The sequence below is a fragment of the Macaca thibetana genome, chromosome 9 (assembly GCF_024542745.1).
Source record: "Macaca thibetana thibetana isolate TM-01 chromosome 9, ASM2454274v1, whole genome shotgun sequence".
Taxonomy (NCBI): Eukaryota; Metazoa; Chordata; class Mammalia; order Primates; family Cercopithecidae; genus Macaca; species Macaca thibetana.
In genome coordinates this window covers 81,219,475-81,227,744 of record NC_065586.1, presented here as the reverse complement: position 1 = coordinate 81,227,744, position 8,270 = coordinate 81,219,475, and the positions used below count along the sequence as shown (strand labels likewise).

At 35.2% G+C, this 8,270-nt stretch overlaps 1 pseudogene; it reads right to left on the bottom strand.

Annotated features, from left to right (window-relative positions):
* Window positions 1-4,258: 4,258 nt before the first annotated feature.
* Window positions 4,259-4,639, bottom strand: LOC126963059 (60S ribosomal protein L31-like; annotated as a pseudogene).
* Window positions 4,640-8,270: the final 3,631 nt, after the last annotated feature.

Genomic DNA, 8,270 nt, shown 5'->3' with positions numbered 1-8,270 from the left:
GAAGTGTTAGGAATGCACCATTAAAAAAAAAAATGTGTCAACTGCCCATCATCAGTCTTCTGCACTTCTCTAAATTTATCGTGTTTCTGAAACCTCCCTGTATTGGGTGTGATTCTTCTGGGTTCACAAAATTAAACTTACTTTATGAGGCTTGATGCTTTCTTTGTTGTAACTCAGATTTTAATTCTGTTCTCTCTTTTCCAGTTTGGTGAGGCATCTTTGGAATGGAGGCAAGAAAATGGAAATAAAGAAATTCTATCTTTTCTCTCATTTATATGCATTAATTCAATGTCTGCAAGTAAATGGGGACATTTTTTGAATGGTGTTTTAGTTACATCCTGGGTAAAATATGTTTACTCAGGTAGTTAACTGACATCGTCTCTTAGACACAGAGCTTGACATTTTAAACATTGTCTGACACATCTTTCAGATTGTGGACATCTATAGAGAGCAAATACTGTACCTTCTCTTTGCTCTTTTTCATAAAATGCCCATTATTGTATAATGCAAAATATTATAGTATATGGTCAGTATAAAGCTTAATTGATGTTTAACAGTCACAAGAAATGTTTACTTTGAAGAAAGAAATGCAAACATTTAGATAAGTAACATAATGGGTTTTCTGCTAACCTAAGTTGGCAAAACGCTTTGTCATCATATTCAACAAGAAATAGTTATTGTGATCTCACAAGAGACTTTCTGGGATAATAAGAATGTAAAGCATTTTGTTATGGAAGATGCCCATACGAAGTCTTTAGTTTTTACATTCTGTGGTTTAGTTTTTAATTTATGTGGCTTAGCTTTTAATTCATGTTCTCATCCACAGAAGTTCTGTGCAGAGAAATACCTGTAATCAAATCCTAGCTTTGTCATGTAGCAACCATGTGAACTTGACTAAATTGCTTGACTACTCAGAGTCTCAGTTTTCTCATCTATAATTTGGGAAATATAGTGTCTTCCTCAAAAGACAGATGTAAGGATTAAAACATATAACTTACAAAGGACACTTAATATAATTTCTGATACCTACCTACTATGTGAATAGAAAATTTATATCCATGTTTATACTAATGTCTGGGCACCTTTCTCTGTGCCATCTCAGTAAGGTGCCGCTTTTCCATCTCATTAAATTAACCTTCTTTCTCTGGTTCTAAGTGATTACAAGGAGATCCCGTGCTCAGGCCTCCAATCACCTTGTTTCTCCTCAGACTGCAGGACACCTTTTGAAGTTAATTTCAGTTCTGTTTTAGAAAAAGCAGATATCAAAAGAAAGAATAGGGTACATTCATTGGATTTTATGTTTCTTGAATTATAAAAATATTCTATGAGTATTTTCTCAGTCATAGTACTGGGTTCATTTAAGAGGAAAACATATTTAAAAGAATTAATCCGAGTTAAACAGGAACTTCTTAATAAGCTCCCGTTAGGCGGTGCCATGTGTTGCAAAGGACTGTTATTGAGCATTTATATAGCAGCTTGCTTTTCAAAGTAGTTTATAATTTATAATTAGTAATTTATGGTTCATAAAGACACCTTGAGCTAAATTTGTATTGTTATCTCCATCTCTTAAATGGAGAAACAAAGGTAGTTAACTAAAGTCATGTAATATGTCTAAGACCAAAAAGGAACTACCTCTGAGCCATTACTTTTCCAAGAGGAGATATGATCTTCATCTCTTTCTCACAAGGACAAAGGAGAGGTAAAATAAAACAGTAACACCCCACTCATCATAGTCACATTACAGAGTCACTGTTATGGGTGCTTATTTCTTTAGGGTAATCGGCTAATATTTGAATTTTGCTTTTTATACTAGATATGCAGAGTCTTTGCCTGGCTCATTTGCCTGCATCAGAAACATCTTTCACAATAATCTAAGTGAAATAGGGAAGTTTCTTTCCAAAAACAAACCTTTTCATCATGTATCCCAACCCTTACCACTCTGCAATTAGCAGTGCAATCCTTGTAAGCAGTAGTTTAAGGGGTGCGGTGAGGAGTGAGGTACTTCCTGCAGAGGTCTAGAAGTCCCCAAATTGGTCTAGGAGCAGCATCCCCCTCTTCCTCCCTCACAAATTGGTCTTTCCTGCTTCAGAAAGTCTAGTGCATAAGGACATTTTCTGTCCTTGAAAGTCAACTCTTAATTACCTGTGAACAGAATTTCTCATTAATTAACTTCATTCTCTTCCTCATGCTATCCAAATTAATTTCCCAGTACTCCAAAATGCTATGTGCCCAAGGTTAGTCAAAATATGTAAACATATTTCAGGAAATAAAAATATGTTTACTTAATGTTCACAGCAATGGTTTGTGTTTATATTATGTATTTATTAATATATTTATATACAATATATAATATAAATTCAGTAAAAATGACTACATTATATATTATTTATTTATATATTCATGTTTATTATACATAATATATACATATATAATATATAAGCATATGCAGTAGGTATATTCACATGTGTAACAATATAATATACATATTGATTTATAAATAATAAGCATATGTACTTGTTTTATAGCAATAAATGATAATAAACATGTAGTTTTACTATGTGAACATATAGTATGTAACAAATGTATATATTATATATAAATAGAATTTTTTACAGAATTGTATATTTTTATGTAAGTATATTAGTTTTAAATATTATGGATAAATTTATGATTATTGAAACCATTTGAAAACAAGTTTCAGGCATCATGACACTTGAAATACTTCCCCCTTAAACATGGCATATATCTCCTAAGAATAAGGCCATTTTTCTTTGTAACTATATTACAATAACATAAAAGCGTAATAATAATTCCTAATATAATACCCAGTTTATATTGAAATTTCCTGAATTGTGACAAGAATGTCTTTGATAGCTGTTTCTGTTTTGTTTTGAACCAGGAATCAGATTGGGTTCAGCTCCTAGATTTAATTCCAAACTTATTTGACCACCAAACTCTCCCCTTCTTCAAAGAGCTTGATGAGTGTGTGTGGTTCAGCATACCTAGAGAATCAAGAATGCGGAGCATTGAATAGTTTCTGAAAAATGTCCATCCAACACAAGACTGGTACACAGTGTGAATTAAGTAACAAATTGTCAAATGAACAATAGGTTGGAAAAAGGTCAGCCAAGGAAGCATGACAAAGGCATTGCTCATTGGGCAGGTGCAGCACTGGGAGGAGAGAGTAGGTAATATGAGGTACTATGAGATCAGGTGATGGCACCAGGCCTACATGTTTCCTTCTTTACAATTTGCCCCTCTGATTTCATGCTTGCATTAGACTAAAATACCTGTATAGTCAATTCCATAAACTCAAATGGATATCCACAGACACACACATGCACACACTCATACAGAGGTGGAGTGGAGAAGAAAAAGAGAGGAAAATAAATAAAGGAAGATAGGAAAGGAAAAATAAAGAGAAGAAGGGAAATAGTACTTTTGTTACCCAGTGTTTCAAGTTACCAACAAAGCCTCTAGGACATCAGCATACATACTGAAGAGTTGCCAGTAAATTTCAAAGTAAGCGTTTTTTTTAATTCTGTGAATTAAACTCATAAGCACTTCCTCTCCTACTCGAAGAACAAAAGGCCAATCAAGGAATAAAGAAAGGACTTTCAATATGAAGGCTTTTGATCAGACTTTTATCTCTAGCCTAGGTAAGGTGATAATAACTCTGATATCTCCTGGGGCCAGAATATTGATGATGATAGATTAGACACACTATGGCTGCATTTTCTCTGCAACTCTATGGTTTAATACTTTTGTATTTACATATATCTAGCAAATAATCCTTCTGAAGGTTCTTTGGATTATCTCTAAAGATGGATGGTCTTTCACCATAAGGACTCAGTAAGACGGGGCCTGAAAGCACCTAGCCTAGGGTCTAGTACAGCACAATGTGCTTAATAGATGTTGCCTTATATGATGAATGCTTTTTTCCCTTGAGTCACATCTTGGGGGAGTGGGTTGCAGTATATGAGAAACAAACTATGATTCTACTTGGTAGGAAGTAGAATACGAAAAAGTGACAGAGATGCACAGGTCTCCTGTGACTCGCAATTCAACTTGCATCAAAAGAAGTGGTAGGGATTTTTTATGGGAAAATGATCCAAGCCTTTAACCTGGTAAATTTCACTTTGAGTCTTTAGACTATTGTCGTCAAATTTAAAGAATTCTTTAAAAATGCTTTTGTATTCCTTCTTGTCATTTTTTTTTCAATTTTATAACTTTATTTGAGGTATTTGACGATCAGCGATTAGTTCTCATCCACATTGACTGTCTGTAGATTTTTGAAAGTGGTTAACAAGTATACAAGTAACCAAAGTATAGGGCTTATTTGGTGAATCTTCATCCTCATTACCTTTTCTGGACAACCACACACAGATTCGATTGGGGACTTTTTTATTCCTTTGGCCCAGACAGCTATGTTGAGCCTGGTATCAATGCGCACATCTGGAGTTCCCATCTCTTTCGTGGCAAATTTCTGAATCGCTTTGAGTGCCCGAGGACCACTCTTCTTGAAGCCCACTCCATGGATGCGCTTGTGAATGTTGATGGTGTATTCTCGGGTCACCACCTCGTTGATGGGAGAAAGGCCCTTTTTATTCTCTTCACCCTTCTTTGTGGGAGCCATTCTGCCAGGTCCAAATTGGAAAGGAAGAGCGTGAGGGATTCCTTGTCATCGTTCTCTGACTGTACAAGAGTTACAGTATGACTACTATCATGTATCTCTAGAAGGTCTGCAAATAGGGTAAACATTATTGCATGCTAAGCGGTATTTTAAGGCTTTAATTCAACTCATCTTGAAAACAAGTAAGCAAGTTTGACAATAGGTGTTTAGAGTGTGGTAAATTTTAAAAAAGAATTTATCAAAGCTTTAATAGCATTGAGTTAGAAAGCATGTCTTTCAAGACTGAAATTCTTAATGAATTTGGTCTTAAATTCTATCTTGCCAATCAATTTAATGTGAACATTCATATATAAAGCCCATTTTATTTCTGATTTATGGCATTACTCCAACTCAATAGGGAGATCTAGTGGCCCTAATCACTTTTAGTAAGCTTTATTTAAACATCTTAGGATGATATGTTTCTCAGATAGCTGCCATATCCAGTCTCCATTTGCACCAATATGCTAAAGTAGTATTCACCAGTTCCAATAATACACCTTTTTGTTTTTCCAAAAGAACCCTACCAACAGCAAATATAAGCATCCCATTCAAGTTCACTTGTAAGGAAAACCAATAGCAATATAATGGCTATAAAACACCAGGAGGAATACAACTTGGAATGACTTTCGAGAGAGCATTTCAAAATTCTAGCTGTCAGTAACTTAGTAATCTAAATTGTTTGTAAGGAGATTTATTTATTCGTTCTGTAACTAACACATATTGTCACTTTAGAGAAAATTTGGAAAATACAGAAAAATAGAAAAAAAATGCAAAGAATAGTTGAACTATTTTATTGTAATTTTTATCTTATCTTAAATATAACTTAAAATGAAAGTCATTCTTGCAATTTTGTAGAATTTGGAATACAGGATGGGGAAAGGCAGAAGAAACAAAGAGAAACGAACAACATTACAGAACATTATGGAGATAAAGGGCATACCTAAGAATGAGAGCTTTGCCATTGTATGTTGTTCTTTACTCGAAATACTCTTGCTATTCAAGATCTGGGCCGTGCTTGACTGTAATCTTCCATTCTTGCCAAGTGTGTGTGGTATTCTGGGGATGTGGACAAATATCCACAGGAACTTGGCTGAGACCTACAGATATATTTTTACCTCCAACAGCAAACAACCAGGGCATTAACTTGCTCTACCATTTAGCACTTTACATTTGAACCACAGCAGGCCAGTTTAGTGTGGTCCTTTGTGAACCAAAATTAGAGTGTTGTAATCTGCCTTTCAGGCTTTGATTTTTTCCAAGATTTATAAAGAAAGACATCATAGAATTTAGAGATAAACTCTCAGAGATATAATTCCTTTGCTTAATACATAAGAAAAACTTGACTTCAGGGGAAAGCACGGGATGAAAACCCTAGGATTTAATTAGCTGTGAAGCTCTGGGCAAACCACATAACCATTCTGAGATTCAAGTCTCCTCATCTGGAAATTGATGGAATTGACCACAATAAATTTCGAGTGTCATTTAGCTTTCATATTCCAATAACTAATTTTGTGATTTTATGAAAGTGGAAAATGTAAGTAGTTTTTGATAAAATTCTTCATATAAAACTATGGAACTGAGAATTGTTTGCTCTGTGGTCAAGGCTTAATGACTTAGGCTACATTGGAAGTGGCTATGCTATATCAAAGGAGAGAGAATACAGTAATTAGCCCTGCCATGTCTAGTCTGGGAAGGTATTGATACAAGGTAAAATGGAAAATAGGATATCCCATAGAATAATTTGGTACTGTTGATACCTGCCCTTATTTTCTCTCTTCTGATAACAATTGAAGGATGGAGGGATTAATGGATAGCAAAAGACATGTCACCTTCAAACAAGCATTGATTCTTCACATGTTCATAAGGAGTAAGAGTGGTATAAATAATAGCATATATTGGAGACCTTCCTTCGACAATTATCTGGGTCATTACTGTTGAAATCATCAAGTTCATGAAAACAAGCAAAGGAAAGAGGGAGAAATAAAATAAGTAAGAGCACATCACATGTTATTTTATGTAATACATGGAATTCTGAGAGGTAACTGGTAATAGGCCCATACTTAGACACAATAAAATTGCAGCTCCCAGTGGTTAAAATAATTTGCTTATTTTGCCATAAATAGTTAAAAATAACATCTAATGAAAATTCAGAACCTGAAATAGTTGTGCCTAATTTATGTTGACTATTCATGTTTTAGGAATCCCAATCTCCCAATTCCTGTTACTCTGGCCCACCAGGCCCAGGACTTGCCCTTAGGCATTTCCAGTTCCAAAACTTTGCACACAGTTCCCACTCTCTGGGATGAATTTGAACCAACAAAACCTACTTCTTCTAAGAGGTCTCTCCTGATTATCCAGCTGTCAAGGGCTCTCTCCCTTTTCTAAACTCCAACAGTACTTGCTGTGGGTGTTCGCCATTTGTCACTTAACCTTTAGGTTTTGTTTTATTGGTTCTTTCCTCAGTGCTAAGCTTCTTACTTTTCCATACACCTGTGTGTCCTCAAGAGGAGGAGAAGTGCTTGGAAAAGTTAGCACTAAGCCTGCTGCAGGTACGTTTCTCCACTGGCATCTGAGATTAAAGGGACTTATGTTCCACTTTGCATGGTTTGGAATGGACAACAATGGACATGATTCTTTCATTCTGCCATCCTTTAATTCTCCCTAGAAAGTGATCCAAATTTTTAAAGAAGAAGAATTGAGCACTATCTGCAATCCCCAAGATACACTTTGCTGCTTAACTCAACTTTGAATGAAAACTCGGTTGAAAATATTTTCTTCCTTCTGTCTTTTGAAAATGTAAAGATCAAATGGAAAAAGACACAGGTCATACATATTCACCTATTCTAGTCAATGATTTAAATATAAACACTTCACAAAGAACCAAAAATGAGGGAAAGCATTGATTAGTGAACCTTGTACATCCTGTTTAGAGATCAAAGGGGCCAATGAGCAGGGATCAAAGTAGGGGGAAATTCAGAATGTAACACCCTTGCGAAGCGACGTTTCTCACGATGTAGTATGGCTTAATCAGAGCCACTCCATTCAGCAGCTGCAAAGAGGAAAAGGAAAACAATCCTGAAAATTATTAATTAGGTAAGCTTATGCTCTGTGTGCCTTTCATGAAATAGAGCCATTTCAGCAGCTTGTGCCAGCTTTCAGTAAAGAGGTATTTTTGGAGAAGACTAACCTGTGCTGCAGGTAGGTTCCTTTTAGAAATGATCACAAAAGCACCTTGTTGCAGCAACCAGACAACCACACCTAGCTTGACTCAGTCTGCAAAACTCTCATTACACATTATGAGGCTAGCTTACACCACAGGAATATGCTTCTAAACTACTTCGTTTGCAAAAGGTTAAAAAATTCCTTAAAGCAACCAACTCAGAATGTTCCAAAGATTTAAGTAGCAATGCTAAACATCTGAATTATGTTTTACAGTTTTCAAAATGTTTTCATGCATATTATTTTATTTGTTAATCATAACCTTACTTAAAGTTAAATAATCTGCTGTTGGGACATAAAGTTGATAATTAGCAGAATAAGGACACGCATCCTAGTCTTTTGAGTGTAGTGATACTTCTACATATGCCAGGTTATAAAA